A 24,760-nucleotide genomic window follows, 5' to 3' on the forward strand; every position below is an offset into this window, starting at 1 on the left:
AAGGTGAGATTCTGGAGGATAGGAACCCGTGTTGAGAGAGGTCTGTCATCCTACAGGGCCCTGCGTGAGGGAGAAGAGAGTGATTTATCATGAATGAAGTAAAAGGAGGGAAGACTAATAGGAAGGTGTATGTCTGGGGCTTTCCCAGCACCAGGCCCATCCATGGGCCATCCCCTCCCACCAGGCTTAATGGCCTTTTCTCTACTTGGGCAACACCCGGGGCCAGTCTCAGGCCATACTCTTAAGCCTTACTATCCATAGGCCCTTTCCCCTTCTGTTGGTCTCTAGCACACAACCTGTGTCCCACACAGGATCCAGAGGATTGAGACCAACCCTAGAAAGTTCCATAAATGTGCTGACTGCCTCCATGGCAAAGCTAGATGCCCAACCTCTCCTGAGATTGTCCTCATGAGCTTTGATCCTAATTTGTTCCCTAACTCCTTCCCAAGAGTGGATATCCCAGCCTTTACCAGTTCTCTTTAATCCTGGGAGTTGGGGGTGTAACCTGCTAGAGGACCCATCTCAGATGCCACTTTCTTTGAGATACCTATAGTGTAGTGAAGCTTGTGGGTTGCATTTCAAACTGCCTGTGTTTAAATCCTGGCCAACCCACTTAACTACTAGTTGTGTGACCTCAAATTGTTTAAATCTGTCAATTCTTTGCCTATAAAAGAACGATAGTCCTTGTGATAACAGTTTTCAGTATTCAGCTGTTTCTAAGTTTCGAAACGATGTTTTGTTGGTGAAATGCTGTTAACCTATCTAAAATAACCTCAAATATGAATCACTTTTATGTTGAGATTAAGATCAATGACTTAGTCAATTTATGTGAAAAGACATACTGATACTCTACAAATCTACGCAGATCTGGCCCTGCGTGAATCTCAGTAAGCATCTGTATTGAGCTACTGCAAAGCTTCTGTTACAAGCACGTGTTACTCTAGGTCAAAGGCTTTCCAAACAAGTGAATGTGAATATGAGAAAAATTAAAAATGAAATCTCTATCTATACATGATGAAAATAAAGAAGAAAAAGAGTACTGAATATGCTTTCTTTGTAACCAAAACTATAGCTTACTAGCACTAAAACTGTGCAGACTTTGTGAAGTAACTCAAAAAACTGTTTAAAAAGATCTCAAATATATCAAATAAGCAGTAAAACTATTTGAAGAAGAAGGATGCTTCAACTCTGCCCCCTTGGTCCATTTTTCACAAAGCAGTCATAGTGTTTTTTCTAAACCCTAAATCAGGGCATGTCATTTTCTCTGCTCCAACCCTCCCATCTTCCTGGGTAGGAGCCAGTGCCCTTACTATGGCCTAAAGGCCCTATTCTGTCCCCTCCCAGCCCCTCCTCCCTGTCTTTCCCATCACTTGTCTGCCCAGCCACCCTGTTTTCTTTCCTCTTCCTCTAGCACCCTGATCACTTCACCACTTCAAGCCTTTGCTTTGCCTGTCCCCCTGATACCCACATGGCATGCACCTTTGCTTCCTTTGGGCTTCTGCTTAAAGGAGGCTTCCTAACTGCTCTGTTCGAAATAGCAACAGCCTCCAGTTTTCTCTTTCCTGCCCTGGTGGTTCTTTCTCCCAGCACTTGTCGCACCTGACTTCTTATCTATTTATTGTTTTCTTATTTAAAGTCCATCTTCCCCGAGAGCAGGGAATTTGTTTTGCTGGCTGATGAAGTCTTGGCACCTAAAGCAGGGACTGTCTCATACAGGAAGTTCGATAAATACTGGTTGCTTCTATGAAAACTGGGAATCAGATGAAAATATTTGGAGTTTGATTAAAACCCTTTCTTCATCATCCCATTTCCTCCCATGCCTCAACTTGGGTAGCATTGCAAAGAGCTTCCGCAGCCACTGGTGCTCTGTGGACAAAAAGACCCTGTGATTCAACAATGGCCCCATTCATGTGCTTCATTAGTACTATTTTTAATAGTTTTATTGAGATATAATTCACATACCATGCCATTCACACATTTAAAGTGTATGATTCAGTGGTTTGTAGGATGCTCACAGAATTGTGCAACCATCAACACTATCAATTCAGGACATTTTCAATACCCAGAAGAAACTCTGCTCCCCTTAGCCTAACTCCCCAACCCCCATATGCTCTCCCAGAGTCAGAGACCAACTAATCTACTGTCTATAGAGTTGTCCATTCTGGACATTCCATGTAAATGGAATCATTCAATATGTGATCCTTTGTGACTGGCTTCTTTCATTCAGCATAATATTTTCAAGGTTCATCCATGCTGTATCATGTAGTACATCCATGCAGTACTTCATTCTTTGTTATTGTGAAATAAAATTCCATTGTGTGGGTATGCCGTATTTTATTTATCCATTCATCAGCTAATGGACATTTGCATTGTTTCCATTTGGGGTCAGTATGAATAATGCTGCTATGAATATTGTGTACAAGATTTTGTGTGTCTTCCCTTCTCTTGGGTATATGCCTGGAAGTGAAAATGGTGGATCATATGGTTAACTCTACGTTTAACTATTTGAGGAACTTGTGGACTGTTTTCCAAAGTGGCTGCACCATTTCACATTCTTACCAGCAGTATATAAGGGTTCCGATGTCTCCCCTTCCTCCCCAACACTTATCTTTTTGATTATGACCATCTTGTGGTTATGAAGTGGGATCTCGTTGTTGTTTTGATTTGCATTTTCCTGATGGCTAGAACATCTTTTCATGTGCTTATTGGTCATTTATATATCTTATTTGGAGAAATGTGTAATCAGAGCCATTGTTTTTAAATTGAATTATTGGTCTTGTTATTATTGAGCTGTAAGAGTTCTTTATTCTAGATACAAGACCCTTATCAGATATGATTTGCAAAAATGTTCTCCAGTTTTGTGGGGTGTTTTTTTTTCCACTTTCATTATGGTGGTGTTTGAAACATTAAAATTTTAATGATGTCCAATTTATCTATTTTTTTTCTTTAGTTGTTTATGCTTTAAATGTCATATCTAAGAACCTGTTGCCTAAGCCAAGGAGTTTTCATTGGGCAGAATCTAGGCTGCTTCCAGGGTGGCTGATCTAGCCTGTTCTCTCCAGAGCTCCTGTTCAAACCCGGACCCAACTTCTTGTGGCCTGGGCCAAAAGCCAGAAACTGGGCGGGGGGGCCATAGACCAAATGTGATCCTCCTATGGAAGATCCCCCCTCCCCAAGTTCAGCCTTTCAAAGAATTGGAACATAATTCACATAAATGCCTTGATTTCTTGTTCACTTTCAAAAACTGGGAAGATCTGGTGACCCTGGGCCTTCATTTCTCCATGGTACCAGGCACTGGAGCTGAGTATGGATCCCCACCAGGCCAGCTGGGCCCCCAAGTCCGCCTGGCCTGCAGACTCTCACCACTTGCCATTGACTTAACAGTCAACCCCTTCATCTCTAAGGAATAGATATGATTATTGTTTGTATTTTACCATTTTATGAAATGTTATCAGACTTTACAATTCCTTTTGCACATGATTCCATTCCAAATTGTTTCTTACTTGTATTCGTGTGGACGTTTGTGAAACTAGTTCATTCTTTTTAGCACCTCTATGGTATCCCATTATGTGTCTAAACCTCAATTTATTTATTTTCCTATTAGGACCAATTGGTGGCTGGGTATTAAACGACCCATTTAAAAAATGGTTATAGGGGGCTTCCCTGGTGGCGCAGTGGTTGGGAGTCCGCCTGCCGATGCAGGGGACACGGGTTCATGTCCCGGTCCAGGAAGATCCCACATGCCATGGAGCAGCTGGGCCCGTGAGCCATGGCCGCTGAGCCTGTGCGTCTGGAGCCTGTGCTCCGCAACGGGAGAGGCCACAGCAGTAAGGGGCCCGCGTACCGCAAAAAGAAAAAAAAAAAAAAGGTTATAGGTTTATTAGGGGTTTCTATTTCTTCTTCAATACATTTTTGAATACATTTTGGTAAGTTATATTTTTAAGATAAATTATCTATTCCATCTAAAATTTCAAATTTAATGTTATAAAGTGGTTCACAGTACAGTCTCTGCTGTATCTATAATATGGCCCTTTTTCTTTCCAATAGTCTTTCTCCTCCCTCTCTCTCTCTTTCTTTCATCAGGGGATTTATTAGACTTTTAAAAGAACCAGTTTTGGGTTTATGGGCTTTCTATCTTGTTTCTTTGTTCTCAATTTTATTGTTTCCTTTTTTTTCCTTTGGGGTTTTTCTATTTTGTTTTTTTTCCCTCTAACTTCTTGAGTTGGATGCCCACCTCACTGACTTTTGGTCTTTATTTCTAACATATACATTTAAGGTTAAAAAATTTCCCCTAGGGGCTTCCCTGGTGGCGCAGTGGTTGAGAGTCCGCCTGCCGATGCAGGGGACACGGGTTCGTGCCCCGGTCCGGGAAGATCCCACGTGCCGCCGAGCAACTAGGCCCGTGAGCCACAACTGCTGAGCCTGCGCGTCTGGAGCCTGTGCTCCGCAACAAGAGAGGCCGCGATAGTGAGAGGCCCGCGCACCGCGATGAAGAGTGGCCCCCGCTCGCCGCAACTAGAGAAAGGCCTCGCACAGAAACGAAGACCCAACACAGCCAAAAATAATAAATAAATAAATAATTAAAAAAAAAAAAAAAAAAATTTCCCCTAAGTATTAGTGTATATTTTTATAGCCACATCCTACCAGTTTTGTTACATGGTATTTTCATTTCTTTGATCGGTAAAATACTCAGAAGTGTATTTTAAAATTTCAAATGTGCGTGGACTTGCGTATGTTTTCTCTTATTGATTCCTCATTTTATTGTCATCAGAGAAGATGGTATGTATGGTATTAAATTTTTGGCATTTATTAAGGCTTCTTTTTTTTAAATTTTATTTATTAATTTATTAATTTTTTGGCTGCATTGGGTCTTCGCTGCTGTGTGTGGGCTTTCTCTAGTTGCAGCAAGCGGGCGCTACTCTTCATTGCAGTGTGTGGGCTTCTCATTGTGGTGGCTTCTCTTGTTGTGGAGCATGGGCTCTAGGCGCGCGGGCTTCAGTAGTTGCGGCATGTGGGCTCAGTAGTTGTGGCTTGCGGGCTGTAGGGCACAGGCTCAGTAGTTGTGGCACACGGGCTTAGTTGCTCCGCGGCATATGGGATCTTCCTGGATCAGGGCTCGAACCCATGTCCCCTGCATTGGCAGGCGGATTCTTAACCACTGTGCCACCAGGAAAGTCCCTAAGGCTTATTTCTGACTTATCATGTGGTCAGTTTTTGAAAATGTTCCATGTGTAGTCTCTAATTGTTGAATATGGAGTTTTGTGAAGGTAGGTTAACTCTTCTGTGTCCTCACTAATTTTTGTCTGCTTGAGCTAGCTCTCAACTAATGGGAGACGTATATTAAAATCTCCACACTGTGGTTGTGGACTTGTCAATTTATTCTCTGTAATTTTGGCACCGTATATTTGGAGACTCTTTGTTGCTACTGCATACGAGTTTAAATAATCTTATCTTCTTGGTCTGCTAATCCTTTTAACATTATGTAGTGAGCCTTCTCTCTATTCCTAATTTTTTTTGGGGGGGTGGGGAGGGCTCAAAGTCTATTTAAATGTCTTTACTAATGTGTAGGACACCAGCTTTCTTTGCCTAGCACATTTTCTTTCATCCCTTTATATTTAGCCTTTCTGAATCTTTATGTTTTTAGGTGGGCCTCATAAATAGTATGTGGTTAAACAGTATGAATAGCATGTAATCAGGTAATGTCTACCTTATAATTGGTGAGTTAGTGCATTTTCATTTATTGTGAGTCCTGCTATATTTGGATTATTTAGGTCATCCTATTTTGTGCTTTCTATATACTGTGCTTTTTCTTTGCCTTTCTTTGGTTCTATCTTCTATTAAATTGGTCAAAAGTTTTTATTCCTTCCCAACTTATAATAATTTTATTTCAGATATTTGGGAAATTGTCATTTAGTTTCCACCACACATATTTGATTTCACAAAGTCTAAAATCAATCCAGAACAAAACAAGGACCCTACAACTCTTTAATAACTCTCTAGCCATCTGTAGTAAGTTGAATAGTAGTCCCCCAAAACAAGTCTTAATCCTCTGAACCAAGTGAATGTGATCTTGTTAGGAAAAAGGGTGTTTGTAGATGTAGTTAAGTTAAGGATCTAGAGATGAGATCATCCTGGGTTTAGGGCGAGCCCTAAATCCAATGACAGGGATTCTTAGAAGAGAAAGGCAGAGGGAGATGTGAGATAGAAACACAGAGGAGGGACTTCCCTGGTGGTCCAGTGGTAAAGGATCTGCCTTCCAGGGATTCCCTGGTGGCGCAGTGGTTAAGAATCCGCCTGCCAATGCAGGGGACATTCGAGCTGTGGTCTGGGAAGATCCCACATGCTGCGGAGCAACTAAGACCGTGTGCCACAACTACTGAGCCCATGCGCCACAGCTACTGAAGCCTGCGCACCTAGAGCCTGTGCTCTGCAACAAGAGAAGCCACTGCAATGAGAGGCCCGCACACCGCAACAAAGAGTAGCCCCCGCTCGCTGCAACTAGGGAAAGCCCGCGCAGCAATGAAGACCCAGTGCAGCCAAAAATTTAAAAAATAAAAATAAAAATAAAATAATAGTAATAAATAATTGATAAAAAAAAAAAAAAGAATCCGCCTTCCAACACAGGTTCTATCCCTGGTTGGGGAACTGAGATCCCACATGCAGCAGGTCAACTAAGCCCATGTGCCACAACTACTGAGCCCACGTGCTCTGGAGCCCACACGCCCTGGAGCCCCTGTACCACAACTAGAGAGAGAAAATCCGCACACCACAACTAGAGAGAACCCTGGTGCGCCACAATGAAGAGCCCGTGCCGCAATGAAAGATCCCACATGCTGCAACTAAGACCCAACGCAGACAAAAAAATAAAGAAAATAAATAAATATTAAAAAAAAAAAAAGAACAGAGGGGAAGGCCATGTAAGGATGGAGGCAGAGACTGGAGTGATGCAGCTACAAGCCAAGGAATGCCAAGGAATGCCAACAGCTACCAGAAGCCAGGAGAGAGGTGTGAAGTGGATTCTCCCTCAGAACCTCCAGAAGCAATCAACCCTGCTGACACCTTGATTTCTGGCCTCCAGAGCTGCAAGATAATAAATTTCTGTTGTTTTAGGCCACCCAGTTTGTGGCACCTAGGTTAGGACACACCTAAAAAAACAAATACAGGGGCTTCCCTGGTGGCGCAGTGGCTGAGAATCCACCTGCCAATGCAGGGGAGAGGGGTTCGTTCCCTGGTCCGGGAAGATCCCATATGCCGCGGAGCAACTAAGCCCGTGTGCCACAACTACGGAGCCTGCGCTCTAGAGCCCATGAGCCACAACTACTGAGCCTGTGTGCCACAACTACTGATGCCCACGCGCCTAGAGCCCATTCTCTGCAACTGAGAAGCCACTGCAATGAAGAGTAGCCCCCGCTCACTGCAACAAGAGAAAGCCCGTGCACAGCAACAAAGACACAACTCAGCCAAAAATAAATAAATTAAATAAATTTATAAAAAAACAAATACAACATCTCAAAAGTTATCAATTTCCAGTATTTTATTTTCAACACCAAAATTAGTCTTCTTAAAAGTCCATGCTTGTTTAGATTTGTCCACATGTATACTAATCATGTCTTTGTTCTCATCACTTCTTGCAACTGACCACTTCGTTCTGAATTCTAGTTCTTTCTTCCTGGAGTACATCCTTTATAATACTCTCAGAAAGGATTTATGAGAGAGAAATTCTCTGAGTCGTTTCTGAAAAAAATTTTATTTTACTTTCAATATTGAATGATGACTAAGCTGGGTATCGATTCCATGGTTGGGAATTATTTTCCTGTAGAATCTAATGATGATGTTCCATTTGCCCTTTTTGTCTTCCGATGTTGCTGTTGTTTTGCTGTCAATCTCACTGTCAGATTATCAGCATTTTCCCCTCTGGTAGCTTTAAACAGTTTTTCTTTTGGCCTTTGTTCTGCCTTTTCACTATGATGGTTCTAAATGTGGACTTATTGGGAATTCCCTGGTGGTCCAATGGTTAGGACTTGGTGCTTTCACTGCTGTGGCCTGGGTTCAATCCCTGGTTGGGGAATTAAGTTCCCAAAAGCTGCAAGGTGCGGCTAAATAAATTAAATACTTACTAAAAAAATTAATGTGGACTTATTTGTTTCTGAGCAGGGGTAGAATTTCTGCTTCTTGAATCTTTAAAATTGTGTCTTTGATCAATTCTGGAAAATTAGTAATCATTCTCTCTTTAAATATTGTCTTCCCCACATTCTTTCCTTCTCCTTATAGAACCTATTAGACCTGTGTCGAATTTGTTATTCTCTTTTCTATGTCCCCTAACTTTTCTTTTATATTTTCCACCATTTTGGCTTTCTGTGCATTCTGGGCACATTTAATCTGTTCCTCAGATATGTCTCCCAGGTCAGTAATTTTCATTTCAGGTACATTTAACCTGTTACATAACTCATTTCCCTTATAAAAATTTGTTTCATTGAGTGCATTTTTCATCTTTATTTTTAAAATTTATTTATTTTAATATTTATTTATTTTTGGCAGTGTTGGGTTTTCATTGCTGTGCGTGGGCTTTCTCTAGTTGCGGCGAGCGGGGGCTACTCTTCGTTGCGATGCACAGGCTTCTCATTGCAGTGGCTTCTCTCATTGTGGAGCACGGGCTCTAGGTGCGCGGGCTTCAGTAGTTGTAGCTCATGGGCTCAGTAGTTGTGGCTTGCGGGCTCTAGAGAGCAGGCTCAGTAGTTGTGGCGCATAGGCTTAGTTGCTCCGCGGCATGTGGGATCTTCCCGGACCAGGGCTCGAACCCGTGTCCCCTGCATTGGCAGGCGGATTCTTAACCACTGTGCCACCAGCGAAGTCCCCATTTTTCATCTTTAAAAGTTCTGTTTGATTCTTCTTAAAACCTGCCTCCTCTGTTTCCACCCCCATAATGTCTTATTCTTTAGAATTCTGATTCCTAATATTTTTCCTTTAATTATTTATTATGTCATTTTATTGAATTATAACATACATCCGAAAAAGTACACAAATCATAGGTATGTACCTCAGTAAATTTTCAAAACTGAACAAACACATGTAACCGGCACTTGGGTCGGGACACAGAACATTCAGTACCCCCAGAAGCCTCTCTCATGACCACTCCTTCCCCCCAAAGGCAACCACTCATCTTTAACAGACTTACTTTGTGTTCTCTGTCAGACCATTGTTGTGTGTTCTGGAGACCCTGGGCCTGTTATCTTGTATTTGTTGTGTCTTCTGACTTTCAATCCTCATGGATTGTTCCCCCAGGGATTTTGACATTTCTTGCTATGAGCTCACCCTTAGGGTGGTGGGTTCTTTTATTTTTTTCCTCCAATAGAGCCTGTTGCAGCCTGGGTCTTGGGAGCATGGCTTCAAAGCTTTTCCCTTTTTGCTTATCTCCCAAAAGTATCACCAGACTATGTTTAGTATTTATGTCATTGCTTAGAGTTGGGAGTTTCTGGACCATTCCTGTCCAGTAAATTGACATCCCAAACCATGCAATGCTGAGTTGGGAGCTTTGGATTCTCAGGCTGAAACAGACAGGCTTGCTTGTCACCTCCTTGCAGATGGGACCTTCTTGCAGATGGGCACTTTTTCTCAAGTTCGCCCTTTTGCCAAGAGTGCGGCTTTTCAAGGGTCCAGCTTTATACAGAGATCTCAGGACCTGCCCTGACCTTAAGTGTGCTCCCAAGGCTGTCTTCTGTCCCCACATGCGCTTAAGCACAAGCCCCTGCTTCTCACCCCATCCTCACCCCAGAAGCAGGGTGAGCTCATTAGCTGTCGTCTTGTCGGGGTCAGTCCCCTCTTGTTTCTGGCATTTGGGATTTCGCTTTCTTTCCTGGGACCTCAGCTGAGCATTTGATATAATTTCTGTTCTGTACACCTTGAGGAGGTATTGAACATTTGAAAGGCAGCTCGTGTGGCTGTGGAACTGATTTTTAAATTTTATTTAATTTTAACCAGTTGACGTTGAGATTTAAATAGCCAAATGTGGCTGGTGGCTCCCATATTGGACAGTGCAGCCTTGGAAAGGAAGCAGGAGCTCACCACCTCCCCAGGCTCAGGTCAGACTAATCCTAGGGTGTGGACAACCTGCATTCCAGCCTTGGTCCAGGTCTCTGAGGACCTTGATGGAGGTCACATGGGAAGCATGTGGGTTGGCCTGGATTCCATTCTGTGAATTTGGACCCATATGTGCTTGATGAAAGAGCCAGTCAGCCTGGAGGACAGGCCCTAGGGGGTGCCTCAGGGGTCTGTATTAGGCCCCATCTATTTATCTATTTGGGGGGTGACACAAAGTTGAGAAGGATCAGGGACACCTTAGGTGACAGGACCCTGGATGACCTCTTTTAACCCTTAAAAGCTTCAGCTTTCCTTCTCCATCCCCTCCCCACTCCTCCATTCTGTCCTCAGCCCTTTCCTGACCCCAGACTCTCCCTGGAGAGCTCTTCCTCCAGGGGCTCCAGCTCCCCTGGGTGCCTCCGTTACAGCCTCACGCATCTTGGGATTCCCCAAACTCTTCCCGCTTTCCCAAGCCTGAAGGCCTTTGCCCACGCTAGCCATTCCCCCTTCCTCACAGGCCCTCTCTATCACCCCCAACCCGCTTTCCTGATGGGCTCATTTTCTTTAAAAGCCAAAATCTCAAATGTCACCTCTCCTAGAAAGCCCGACGTCTATGTCCCCCAAACACTCTAATATACGTATTCTATGTGTATATGTACACACATGTATAACATTTGTTTTTAAGAGTAAGAGTAAGCTTTATAGGACTTCCCTGGTGGCGCAGTGGTTGGGAGTCCGCCTGCCGATGCAGGGGACACGGGTTCGTGCCCCGGTCCGGGAAGATCCCACATGCCGCGGAGCTGCTGGGCCCGTGAGCCATGGCCGCTGAGCCTGCGGGTCCGGAGCCTGTGCTCCGCATTGGGAGAGGCCACAGCGGTGAGAGGCCCGTGTACCGGAAAAAAAAAAAAAAAAGAGTAAGTTTTATATGCATGACACACAATATTCAAAATTCATCCAGGGGTTTAAGGTGAGAAGTCTGTCCTCCCCGTCCCCGGCACTCTGGGCTTTAGGCCGCCCAATTTCCCTTCCCAAAGACAACTGCTGTGCCTCAAGGCTATGTGGGTTTCACAGGGAGTGCCTGGAGGGCAGGATAATCTTGTTCTCTGCAGGCTCTCTGGGAACTACAGAAAGATTTGATGCTTGGGTAAACCACGCCGCCTGAGGACAGGGATAGTAAGAGGGAATATAAAGGAGCTGTAATGAGGGGTCTGGGCCGAAACTCAAACTCATGGACCCCTGCCACAGGAATGAATGACAGCGCAACTGCAAAATGCACCCACCAGCTTCCCCAGGGCACCAAGGGTGGGAGCTGGATTTGTTCCTGGGCAGTGCCTGATCCACAAACAGCACTATTGGGTACAACAAAACCTTGGAACACACCCAGAAGCCCAGCAACAGCAGAATAGATGAATAAATAGTCACGTCATTCAACAGAGTAGCTCACAAATGTGAGAATGAATCAGCTACAACGACACGCGGTGTGGATGAATTTCACAGAGGTAATGTTGAATGAAAGAAGCCAGACACAAAAGAGAACATACTGAGTCTATTTCTATAATAAAAGTCCAAAAGCAGGCAAAACGAAACTCCAGTGTTAGAAGTCAGGATAGCGGTTACTTTTGGGGTAGCACATGCTGGCATTGGGAGGCTGGAATCTGCCTCTTCATCTGGGCGCTGGTCTCTTGGGTGTGTGAAAATAATAGCTTTTTCCCTTACGTTCACTTTTATATATGTATATTATACGTAAAAAAAGAAGTTACAGAAAAGGAATGAGAAACCTTTCCATGTAACCGGAATGAAATGATCTCTGAGATTTTGAGATGGAAAGAAAAACACAGAGGAGTACACGCCCATTAAAAAGAAGTGTGTGCTGGGAAGAGCATTAACCTCCATCCGCTGGGGAAGCCACAGTATAATTGTGTGTGCCTTCTGAATTTCCTACCATGTGAATGTATTTCTTATTCAAGAAAACAAATGAGTTTCAGATTAAGCTTTAACAAACATTATGGAGCCCCCGCCACAAGCCAGGCATTGGCTGGGCCACGCTTCCTGCAGTCCTTGTAAGGGCAAGTGGGCACTGCTGTCCCCTCACCTGAGCCTGAGAGGGCCAGCACTTGCCTGCAGGTACCCACAGCGTGAGTGATGGTGGCCGTGGGGCCTGGAATGGACCACCCCGCTCCTGTGATAGAGAATTTCAGAAGCATCTGGATCTCAGGTTACCCAGCTCTGTGGTTTTCACATGTGTTCTTTGGTGCCTTAGGGTTCTGGAGAAGGGCCACAGAGCAGCCACCCCAGCTTTAAGCACCGTGATTCTATTCTGTATACTCAGTTCTGTAAAGCTATCGTTTGAAAAATAGCTCCATTGCTAAAAGTGGTTCGAAAGCCCCTTTTCTAACCAAGCCCTTGCCCAGGGTTCTCAACAGCATCTTGGGTACACAGCTCTTTTTATGCGACTGTCCCACAAGTTGCAAGGCTCTCAGCGTCCACTGTCTATCAACAACATTTGCAGTCATTGTGACGAGCAAAAGCACCCCTTAAAGTATCCAGCGGGTGAGGGGGTCTGGCACTCTAACCAAAGCAGCAGACTCCTCACCAATGTACTTGATGGTCCACCAGCGCCTGCTGGGATGCCCCTGGTGATGAGGGCTCACCACCTCACAAGGCAGCCCATGCCACATTCAGCAGCTCTGATGTCTGTACACAGCTCCCTTTTTCCCTGTAATGTCCACCAGTTCCAGACATCAGTCTAAACATGGAGACTTGGGACTTCCCTGGCAGTCCAGTGGTTAAGACTCTGTGCCTCCACGGAAGGGGGCATGGGTTTGGTCCCTGGTTGGGGAACTAAGGTCCCACATGCTGTGCGCCACTGCCACAAAAACAACAACAACAGCAGCAGAAAACCATGGAGACTAAATCAAACTCCCTTCCCCCATTTACACCGCATCACCCATGAGATGTTCCTGTCAAAATGTTTAACTGAGCCCAGTCAAGCCTTTATATTTAACCTCCCTCCCCATTTACAGGAAGTAAAGGGGATAGAGGAACAAGTTAAATGACACCTCAAGGAAACATGACAAATCCAGAAGGTGGGATTTATACAAGATGATTGGCCTGGGACAAAAAAATGTCAGGGACAAAAGGATTGGTGGGGGCACAAGAACAAAGAGACACAACATGCAAAGTTGTCCTAAAGCCTCAACTGAATCCTGATGTGACCAACAAAACAACAATGACAACACAGCTGAGAAATGCTTAGCTGAGAAAACTGGGGAAACTGACTATGCACTAGATGTTAGATAATATTGGGAATTATTGTTAATTTTCTTGAGTCTAATAATGGTTTTGTGGTTTTGAAGAAAATGTGCTTTTAGGAGATGCATGCTTAGGTATTTGATATATTCAGGAAGTGAAATGTAATGATATTTGCAAACTGATTTCAAATAGTTCAGCAAAATCAACCAACCAACTAGCTAACCCTGTACGTACATCAACAAATGTTAACAATTGTTGAATATAGGTAGTGGGCAGAAGGGACTCATTAACTTATTATTTCTTAGTATTTGAAATTTATCCTAATGAAAAGTTTGCAAAAAAAAAAAAAGCCTTTCCTCCAAGACAGCTCTCATTCATTGAGACAGTGTTTTATACTCAGTGTACTCACTTTTGTGTATATGGTCCAGTACAATCATTCTTAAGTAAACTAAGTAGGAACAAAAGCCCAATTACAGGCAGAAAGGTCTGGGAAAGCAGGATGTGTATGGGAATTGTGAGACGGGTAAGCGGTGCTTCTCCAGGGGAGAAGGACTGGGGTGAGGCTGGAGGGTTGGCCTGGGTGGACTGGGGAAGGGACTTGAATGCCAGGTTAAAGAGGCCGATTTCCTCTGCAGGACGTTGGACAAACTGCTGAATGACAGCGTCAACTTTGAGTTTTAGCTGGGAGCAGTGAGGATGATTACAGACCAGAGAAAAGCCTTAGTCTCAAGTGCCCTGAGGGGCAAGGCAGACTGGTTAGGGGTCTGTGATCATCAGGGAACAGCTGCCACTTGGGGACAGCTAATAGCCCCTCCAAGGGGACAGCATGCATTTGGGCCCCGCAAATTACTCAAGAGCAGCCAGAGTTCTTTCCTTGTATGTGAAATCTTCTAGTTTATAGTGTTAGCTCATTTAAAAGCAGAAGCAAAGCAAACCACAGTTGGAGGCAGACAAAACAAGTCTGAGGCCCTGATCAGGCTCAGGGGCCACCAACCCCGGACTAGAGGCTGCAGGTGAGTTAGGAGGTATGATGATCCCGAGGGCCATGCTGGTGACTGACCTCGGGTGATGGTGCAGAGGGAAGGTGGAAGGCAGAGGCCTGATTGCAGACATACCCAGAAGTGGATTCCATCCAGGAGACTTGGTCTAAACAGATTTGGAAAGAGGAGGGTGGAGTCCAGGGTGACTCACAGGTGCCTGCGTGGGTTGGATGACACCCTGGAGTTGGGATCACTGAAGGAGGGCAGGATGCTGGAGGAAAGGGGAGTCTGTGTCTGTGCACTTGGCCTTTGAAGAGCCTTTGGGTCTTCCTGCAATGGGCTGGTGACCTGGAGAGATGAGCTGGAGGCGCTGGTGTGGGCAGCCCTGCTGAAGGAGGAGTCGTCTGCAGAGAGACAGAGTCAGGAAAGGGCTGGGGACAGATTGGAAGAGTAGGGAGGGGATGGAGAAGGAAAGCTGAGGCTTTAAGGGGCAAAAGAGGGGATCCAGGGTCCTGACTGTCACCTAAGGTGTCCTGATCCTTCTCAACTCTGTGTTCTCAACTCTGTGTCACCCCCCAAACAGATAAATAGGTAGGGCCTAATACAGACCTGTGAGGCACCCCCTAGGGCCTGTCCTCCATGCTGATTGGCCCATTCATCAAGCGCATGAGGGTGAAAATCCACAGAATGGAATCCAGGCCAACTCACGTGCTTCCCCCGTGCCCTCCATCACAGTCCTCAGAGACCTGGACCAAGGCTGGAATGCAGGTTGTCCACCTTGAGAGTAGTCTAACCTGAGCCTGCCACGCCCATGGGGTGCTGGTAAGCTCCTCTTTTCTGTTTTAGGGGAAGGGAAAATGATCTTTATCGAGTAGTTACTATCTAGTTTAATCACATGTCGGACCTGCACGATGGGCGTTATGCTGAACACAAGTATCAGTTAGTAATCAGTCATGCATTCATGTATTCAGCATATCTTTACCCGGTATCTCCCGTGGGCTGTGAAACTGCATTAGGCACAGAAGTCTAAGACACCAGGAACTGAATCAGAACACTAAGGAAGTGAGTTGTGTTGTTTTTGAAATTATACAGGAATGATCCCCACCGCCACCCCATTTCTGGTCCCAGCTCCACCCAGATTTTGGCAGACTCTCTAGGAGGTGGTATCAGAATTTTGGCAGGAGAAGAAGGACTGTGAAACATGTTCTGAAAAATCTCCCCATATGTTTCTGATTTGTCAGCTAGGATAACCAGAAAACTCTACTAGCAAAATTGTTTGATTAAATTAAAAATGATTTTAGATGCACAGCTGAGTTCCCATGGAAGAAAGAGAAAACTCAGGAGTCCAGAAACAAAGAGGGGACTAAACAGCATAGATGACAGTCGATGAGTTGATAATGTGTCTTCCCTTAAGTGTCAGTGAGGGTCAATAACCAGGAGTGACAGGAGATGAGGCCCTGCACTAGGGTTACAAGAAAAAAAATACAGAACAATACAGAATACCTATATATATATACATGTATATAGGCATCCTGTATTATGTGTGTGTATATATATAATACAAAATATATATGTATAAACAAGCATATATATATATTTTTTGGGGGGGGGGCTAAGTATGGCAGTTGGACCCACCTACAATGGAAATTGTACCCATTATTACAATTAAAAAATGTCAAAGCCCTGACACAATTTTTCACATATGAGACTAAAAATTACAATTAGGACAATCAGAGCCCCTAGATCTTGAGATTATACAACAACAGCATAGAAGAGAACATAAAATTCAATGTTAGAATTGAATTCAATGTTAGAAATCCAAACTCTAAGAAAACGAACAATAAAACCCCCAGAATTTGACAAAGAAACAGTTTCTAAAAACAGAAAATGTAGTCACTGGAACAAACAGCACAATAAAGCCCTCAAGGGGTGGATTTAACAGCAGATTGAACACAGTAGAAGAGAGGATTAATGAACTGGAAAAGAGAGTTGAAGACGCACAGAGAACTGAAATGGTGAAAAAGAAGTTAGGAGACACAGATAATAGAATCAGAATATTCAGCGTATGTCTAATAGAGATTCCAGAAAGAGTATGAAAAGAATGAAGTAGAGATATCTGAAGATATAATGACTAAGAATTTTCCAGAATTGTTGAGACACGATTCTCAAGAATGAAGAAACACTATGAACACTGAATATAATTTAAACTAGGTCCAAATAGATTCCCATGGTAATAAAAAGCAGAAAAAGGTTAAAAAGAAAAAAGATTTTATTTCTCACAGATCCTTTCTGAAAGAATTCCTAATGGATGTACTTCAGGAAGAAGAAATTTCTACTTAGAGCATTATAAGAAGCAGTGAAGAATGAGGAGGGGAAGTGACAGAGGGAAGTGACCTTGGCAAATCCTCTCCTCAGAAAAAGCAATGATAAAACTGGCAAAATTATCCAATACAACTATTTCAGTGCTCTGGAAGGTAACTAAAGGCATACAGCAAATTGAAAGGCATTTATTCAAGAAAAACTGAACCTCAGTAATAACAGTAGGTCTGTGGCATTTTATCTCCAGGCTGCTTCCATTTCCCTTCCCCCACCCACAATGCCAAGACACGGTAGCCATGAAAACTGGTAGCCTCACTTCTGCTGCTGGAGGAGCTGACCCGATTTGGAGCTCTGCAAAAAAGCTCATGGTGAGGGGTGATGTTGAAAATAATATCGATTGGTGGCAAACAACTGGGAAAGGCCACTGTCACATCTGCCTAAGGCTACACTGCTGCCTGGGGCAAGCAAGAGAGCAGTCGAAAGCCTGAAAAGGAGATGTAGGGCACAAGATAGCCACAGGGGGCTTTGAGAAGCTCTGACATATTCCTGGGGATCTAGAGGTGTGCACACACATGTGCGTGCAGTTGAGGACCCACTCCAGGTCCCTGGCTGAACATCAGGCCTTGTGCAAAAGCAGAAAGTAAAAACCAAGGCAGACTTGTAACCTGCCTGAACTTTGTGTGCCCCAGTCCACACACAGACCCACTTGGCAAAGGGCGGAAGGCACGGGCTCAAGGTGTTTAAGAAAAACTTCTGACCAACCACTGGCTGGCCACTAAGCTATGCTGACCCAGGGGTGATACCTAGGGAGTCAAGCTTAAAAGTAAAAACAAGATGAAAAAACAACAACAACAAAACACCACACCAGAATAAAACTGAACAGAGACTTCGGTGGCTGCACACTGTGGGGAAGACAAACTATAAAGAATTAGTCCAGACAAGTCACTAAGTCAACCAACCGGCCAAGCAGCAAACAACAACAACGATAGAATCAACAACAACAGTCCCTGGGAGGTCAGGATCCAGAGTTACAATATATTCTCTAAAATGTTCAGTTTTTAGTAAAAAATTATGAGGCAGATCTCATTTAATCCTCCCAACAGAGCTATTTCTAACTTACATTTGTGGAAAATGAGGCTCAGACTGATAAAGTAGCTTGCTCCAAATCACACAGCTAGGACACGGCTGCACGGACACACACATTTCACACAGCTAGGACACGGCTGCACGGACACACAAATTTTGGTCTGACTGACATGCAAAGGAACAGGAAAGTATAGCCCAAACACAGGGGGAAAAGAAGTAATAAGAAACTGTCTGAAGAGGCCCAGACACTGGACTTAGCAGACAAAGACTTTAAATCAGCTATTATAAATATGTTCAAAGAACTAAAGAATACATGTTTATTGAATTAAAGGAAAGTATGACAATTATCAAATAAAGAACATCAATAAAGAAATGGAAATGGCTTAAAAAGAACCAGATAGGAATTCTGGAGTTGAAAAGTACAGTAACTGAAATAAAAAATTCACTGGAGAAACTCAACAACAGATTTGAGTTGACAGAAGAAGGCATTAGCAAATTTGAAGATACATAGGTCCATACAGATGATCCAGTCTGAAGACTAGACAGAAAATAAAGAAAAATTGTTGAGTGGAACGCTATCTAGTATATCAACATACATGTAACGGGAGTCCCAGAAGCAGGGCCAGCTATGTAATTTGTGGATCCCAGTGCAAAATGAAAATGTGAGGACTTTTTCTTTATTCCATGAAAATGTGTTGACTTTTCATGGTGTTTTTTAATTTGCTATTTAATGTTGTGCACTTACAGGTTTGGAGATACTTGTGGGGCTTGTAAGTGTTATACGGAAACCTGCTGACACCCTGATTTTGGCCCAGTGACACTGATTTTCAGATTTCCAAAACAGTGAGAGAAAATATTTCTGTTGTTTTAAGCCACCAAGTTTGTGGCAATTTGTTATAGCAGCCATAGGAAACTAATACAAACACTAAATATCTGTAGGGACTTCCCTGGTGGTCCAGTGGTTAAGACGCTGCACTCCCAATGCAGGGGGCCCAGGTTCGATCCCTGGTCAGGGAACTAGATCCCACATGCTGCAACTAAAAGATCCCGCATGCCACAACTAAGACCCAGCGCAGCCAAATAAATAAATTAATTAATATTAAAAAAAAAAAAACTGTAGGATGTGGCTATAGGAGTTCAATGTACAGCCATAAATACCTGTATTTAAAAATAAATTATATATAAAATAAGAAAGAGCAAATAATCTCAGAAATGTAGAAAAAGAAAAATGGAGCAAATGAAAAGAAATCAGAAGGAAGGAAGGAACCTAAACAAGAGCAAAAATTAATGAACTGTCAAACAAATAAATAATAAAGAAGATCTATAAAAAGAAACCTGTGGGAAAATTATCAAGAAGAAAAAGAGGCACAAATTAACATTTTCAGAAATGATAAAGAGGACAGAGAGATTTAAACTACCTATCATTTTCTAACAATAATTTAAAATCTTAAGTCGAATGGTGAGTTTTCTAGAAAAATGCAAATTATCAAAACTGACTCAAGATGACGTAGAAAATCATCAAAGTGTAAAACAAAAATGTTGCATACCATACAGTTTTCCAAGAATCAAGTCGTTAGCCACTGCAGTCACTGACCTACAGCGCAGCCTGAAAGGAATTCAAGACCAAGAACAGGACGAGGCACTTTGTACTTTGGGAAAATAGGAAAAACAGGCCCTTAGATACTTAGCTATACTTTGGGAAACATTTTTATGAACCCAGATTCTTGCATCTTCCCATACTTAGAAAAGCACTAGAATCATTAACTGGGATATCTGTTCCTTGTGACTAGCAGTAACTTCCTACTGAGATGTATGCCTGATTGTATGTGCTCCTTAGCCAAAATTATATATATACTGGCTTCTCCCCCCACATCTTCAGAGCAGTTTCTCAGAGCTGTCTGAGAGGCTGTCTCCTGGGCTATAGTCCTCAGCAAAACACTGAATAAAACTCAACTCACAGCTCTTAACGTTGTGTGCTTTTCTTTCAGTCAATGAAAGAAATTGAACGGTATGTTAAGTCTTTAGAAAATGACAACATTCACAGCAGCCTTATAGGTGACTTCTGCCAAACATTCAAGGAATTCCACAAGAGTGTAATACATAGTCTTCTAGAGAATAGAAAAAGAAAAAACAAAAAGAATAGTACCCAAATATTATATGAGGCTAGTAAAGGCTCAATGCCAAACCAAAAAAAGGATAACAGGGGAATGGAAAGCTAGAGGACCATCTTCCTCTGAATTATGGGTGTAAGTATCATAAAAAAATCTTAGCCAATAAAATCCAACAGTATGTACAAAACTGAACACATTATAGCAAAATTGGGTTTGTTCCAAGAATGCAAGGTTTTTAACATTTAAAAAAATTCATGTAGGGACTTCTCTGGCAGTCCAGTGGTTAAGCCTCTGCGCTTCCACTGCAGGGGGCGTGGGTTCAATCTCTGGTCGGGGAACTAAGATCCTGCATGCCGCGTGGTGTGGCCAAAATAAAATAAAATAAAATAATCTTAAAAAATTAATGTAAGTTATCACATTGTCAGTTTTACAAAGAAAAACCATAAGCACCCCAATAGATGAATAGGAAATATTCCATACTTTTCAAAATCTATTCATGTTACAACCTCTTAGCAAACAATGAAAGCAGGGAACTTGTTTAACTGGATACAGAGTATTTACCAAAATCCTATAATAAAAATAATTTTCAAAAGAGAAATACTGAAAGTATCCTTTTAAAATTAGGAACAAGAAAAGCTTGTCCAATATCCACTTCTGTTCAACACTGTATAGGTGGTACTAGCCAGTACATCGAAACCAGAAAAATAATCTAAGGATATTGGGCTTGAAATAGGTCATGTTGGTTCACAATTAAAAAAAAAAACCTATATATGTGATCATCTATCATTGAGGGTTTTCCTATTTATGGAAGAATTAACAATATTTGCAAAATTAGTTATTGGCATGTTTGAGCTTCTTAAAGTAGAATTTTAAACCTTTTCATGAATGGTTTTGGGCCAACCTCAGAAGGAAACAGAGCCCATTTTACATACATGTGATTGCTTTGCTGTATTAACTCAGCAGCTTACAAGAAGGAATGCACTCTAAAAGAAGGAAAGTATATAATTTTAAAAGCCATATTAATCTATATAAAACAGCTGGTTCTGCTATAAACTCTGATAAAAAGACTTAGTAATTTGATTTCATACTTAAATAGTATTTTTGTGGTGGGAATTACCGTTAAAGTGATATATGATTCCAACAAATACAACACAGTTTTACTGTATTACAAAGTACTGTATTGATTTGCCAAAATTTTGTAATTTGGAAAAGTAATTCCCTTGTTTATATTTGTATTTCCAAAAGTCTTTATGATTTAGAAGGCTGTATTAGAGGCTGATTATGTTAACTGAAATCTATTACCTACATTTCGAAGCACTCTAAGCTTAAACAGAACAGCTGTTCACATCTTTTAGCATTTTACACTTGCCTAAGTTATAAAATTGCCGTATGTCAAAAATCACACTTCTGTAATTGCTAGAGCATGAGATATCAATTATTTGAATGTAATCACATTTTGAAGTAATTGTGAACACAGAACACTCTTTTTAAAAGGAGACAGGCATTATTTGACTTATCAGCTAACCGCAGCGTCATTCCTAGGTGCATAACGCTTTTAATAATGTGGTGCCACAGCTGGGAAGAAAACAACTGACTTAACCACTAGATGCACTGCAGTGGTTCTTATTTACGGGAAATCCTTATTTCTGATTCTGTATGTATGTGTGTGTGTGTATACACATATATATATATGTATGTGTATATATATATTTTTTTTTTATTTATTTTTTTTTTGCTGCACCATGTGGCATGTGGGATCTTAGTTCCCCAATCAGGGATCGAACCTGCCCCCCTGCAGTGGAAGTGCGGAGTCTTAACCACTGGACTGACAGGCAAGTCCCTATTTCTGATTCTGAAGGCCAGGAGCTATCTGAAAAACAATATAGTAAGTGAATTTTGTTTCCTATTTCAGGGCATGTAATTGACAACCACTAAATAGTATTTCTGATATTGGCAATTGTTGCATACAGAGTAGTTTGCTAATAGGCAATTAGCTTTGCCTTTATTTATTTATATTTTTAATAGTTTTTTAAAATTAAAAGTTCTTTTTATTTTTTAAAAAATTTATAAATTTATTTATTTTTGGCTGCGTTGGGTCTTAGCTGTTGCGCGCGGGCTTTCTCTAGTTGTGGCGAGCGGGGGCTTCTTTTCATGGCGGTGCACAGGCTCTAAGCATGCGGACTTCAGTAGTTATGGCTCACAGGCTCTTAGAGCGCAGGCTCAGTAGTTGTGGTGCACGGGCTTAGTTGCTCTGCAACATGTGGGATCTTCCTGGGCCAGGGATCGAATCTGTGTCTCCTGCATTGGCAGGCGGATTCTTATCCACCGTGACACCAGGGAAGCCCACTTTGCCTTTATTTTATAATGCTTAATGTAAGTGATCAACTTAAAGTTTCTTATAAAAGAGAAAGTTAATATATGCATGTGAACCACAGAAACAGATACTAACTTATTTGAAAAATAGAGTTCTTTCTACTTAGAGTATTGGTTACAAAACCCGCGTGATCATCTCAATAGATGCAGAAGAAGCAGTTGACAAAATTCAACACCCTGTCATGGTAACACTCAACAAACTAAGAACAGCAGGAAACTTCCTCAGCCTGATAAACGGCATAAACCCACGGCTTAACATCATATGTAATGGTGAAAGATTGAAAGCTTTCTAAGATCAGGAACAAGACAAGGGTGTCTGCTCTTGCCACGTCTGTTCAACATTGTACTGGAGGTTCTAGTCAGGGCAATTAGGGAAGAAAGGCAGATAAAGGCATTCAGACTGGAAGGGAAAAATAAAAACTATATTTGCAGATGACATGATCTTGTATATAGAAAATCCTGAGAAATCCACAAAAAATTAGTAGAGCTAATAAAAGAGTTCAGCAAGGAAAAAAGATTGATATACAAAAATCAATTGTATTTGCATTCACTAGCAATGAACAACCCCCCCCCAAAATGAACAATTTCATTAAAAGAACAAAGTGCTTAGGAATAAATGTAACAAAAGAAGTGCACAACTTATACGATGAAAACTTCAAAACGTCATTGAAAGAAATTTAAGACTCAAATAAATGGAAAGACATGTTCATGGATTAGAAGAGTCAATATTGTTAAGATATCAATACTCCAATACTCCTCAACTGATCTACAGATTCAAAGCAATCTTTATCAAAAACCCTAGCTAGGGGACTTCTCCGGTGACACAATGGTTAAGAATCCACCTGCCAATGCAGGGGACACATGTTCAAGCCCTGGTCCAGGAAGATCCCACATGCCATGGAGCAACTAAGCCCTCGAGCCACAACTACTGAGCCTGTGCTCTAGAGCCGAGGAGCCACAACTACTGAACCCAAGTGCCACAACTACTGAAGCCCGCGTGCCTAGAGCCTGTGCTCCACAACAAGAGAAGCCACTGCAATGAGAAGCCCACGCACTGTGACCAAGAGTAGCCCCCGCTCGCCGCAACTAAAGAAAGCCTGCGCACAGCAATGAAGACCCAAAGCAGCCAAAAAAACACAAACAGAAAACCCCCAAAAAACAACAAAAACCCCAAAACAAAGAACAACCCCCCCCCCCCCCCCCCGCAAAACAAACCAAAAAACCAAAACAAAAAAACCCTAGCTGGGTTTTTTTTTTTGCCCCAGAAACAGACAAGCTGTTCCTAAAATTCATATGGAAATTTAATGGACCCCAAATAGCCAAAACAATCTTGAAAAAGAAGAACAAAGTTGGATGGTTCACCTTTCCTGATGCCAAAGGTTACTACAAAGTAACAGAGATCAAGACTGTTGATACTGGCATAAAGATAAACATATTAATCAACAGAATAAAGTGGAAAGTTCAGAAATAAACCCATACGAATATGGTCAACCGATTTTTGACAAGAGTGCCAAGATCATTCAATGGGGGAAGAACAGTCTCTTCAACAAATGGTAGTGGGACAACTCACTATCCACGTGCAGAAGAATGAAGCTGGACCCCTACCTCATGTCAGATACAAAAATTAACTCAAATCACAGGTCTAAATGTAAGATCTGAAACTATAAAACTCTCGGCACTTTGCAAAACAGTTTGGCAGTTCTTCAAAAAGTTAAACATAGAGTTCCCATATCTGCCAGCAATCCACTCTTAGGTATATGCTGAAGAGAACTGGAAATGCATGTTCATACAAAAACTGGTAACAGATGCCCACAGCAGTGTTATAATAGTCAAAAGGTGGAATCAATCCAAATGTCCATCAGCTCATGAATGGATAAACAAAATGCAGTACATGAATACAATGGAACATTATTCAGCCCTAAAGAGGAATGGATGAATCATGCTACAAGATGGATGAAACTTGAAAACATTATCCTAAATGGAAGAAGCCAGACACAAAAGGCCACATACTGTATGATTCTGGAATGTCCAGAATAGGAAAATCCATAGAAACGGAAAGTAGATTCGTGGTTTTCAGAGGCTGTGGAGCGGGGGAATGGGGAGTGTCTACTAGTGTGGATGGGATTTCTTTCAGGGGTGATGAAATGTTCTGTGATTTGATCGTGCTGATGGCTGTAAATATAACTTTGTAAATACATTAAAAACTGCTTGAGGGACTTCCCTGGTGGCACAGTGGTTAAGAATCCGCCTGCCAATGCAGGGGACATGGGTTCAAGCCCTGGTCTGGGAAGATCCCACATGCTGTGGAGCAACTAAGCCCGCGAGCCACGACTACTGAGTCCACACGCCACAACTACTGAAGCCTGTGCACCTAGAGCCCATGCTCTGCAACAAGAGAAGCCACCGCAATGAGAAGCCTGCACACCACAAGGAAGAGTAGCCCCTGCTCGCCGCAACTAGAGAAAACCTGCGCGCAGCAAAGACCCAACACAGCCAAAAATAAATAAATAAACAAACAAATAAAAATACCGATGGAATTTTAAAAAACATTATTCACTTAAA

At 42.4% G+C, this 24,760-nt stretch overlaps 1 non-coding gene across 1 annotated transcript; it reads left to right on the plus strand.

Annotated features, from left to right (window-relative positions):
• Positions 1-18,658: 18,658 nt before the first annotated feature.
• On the plus strand, positions 18,659-18,731 carry TRNAG-CCC. Its single transcript has one exon. It is a non-coding gene; the product is annotated as a tRNA-Gly (tRNA).
• Positions 18,732-24,760: the final 6,029 nt, after the last annotated feature.

This window comes from Phocoena sinus, chromosome 15, assembly GCF_008692025.1.
Source record: "Phocoena sinus isolate mPhoSin1 chromosome 15, mPhoSin1.pri, whole genome shotgun sequence".
NCBI classification, from domain to species: Eukaryota; Metazoa; Chordata; class Mammalia; order Artiodactyla; family Phocoenidae; genus Phocoena; species Phocoena sinus.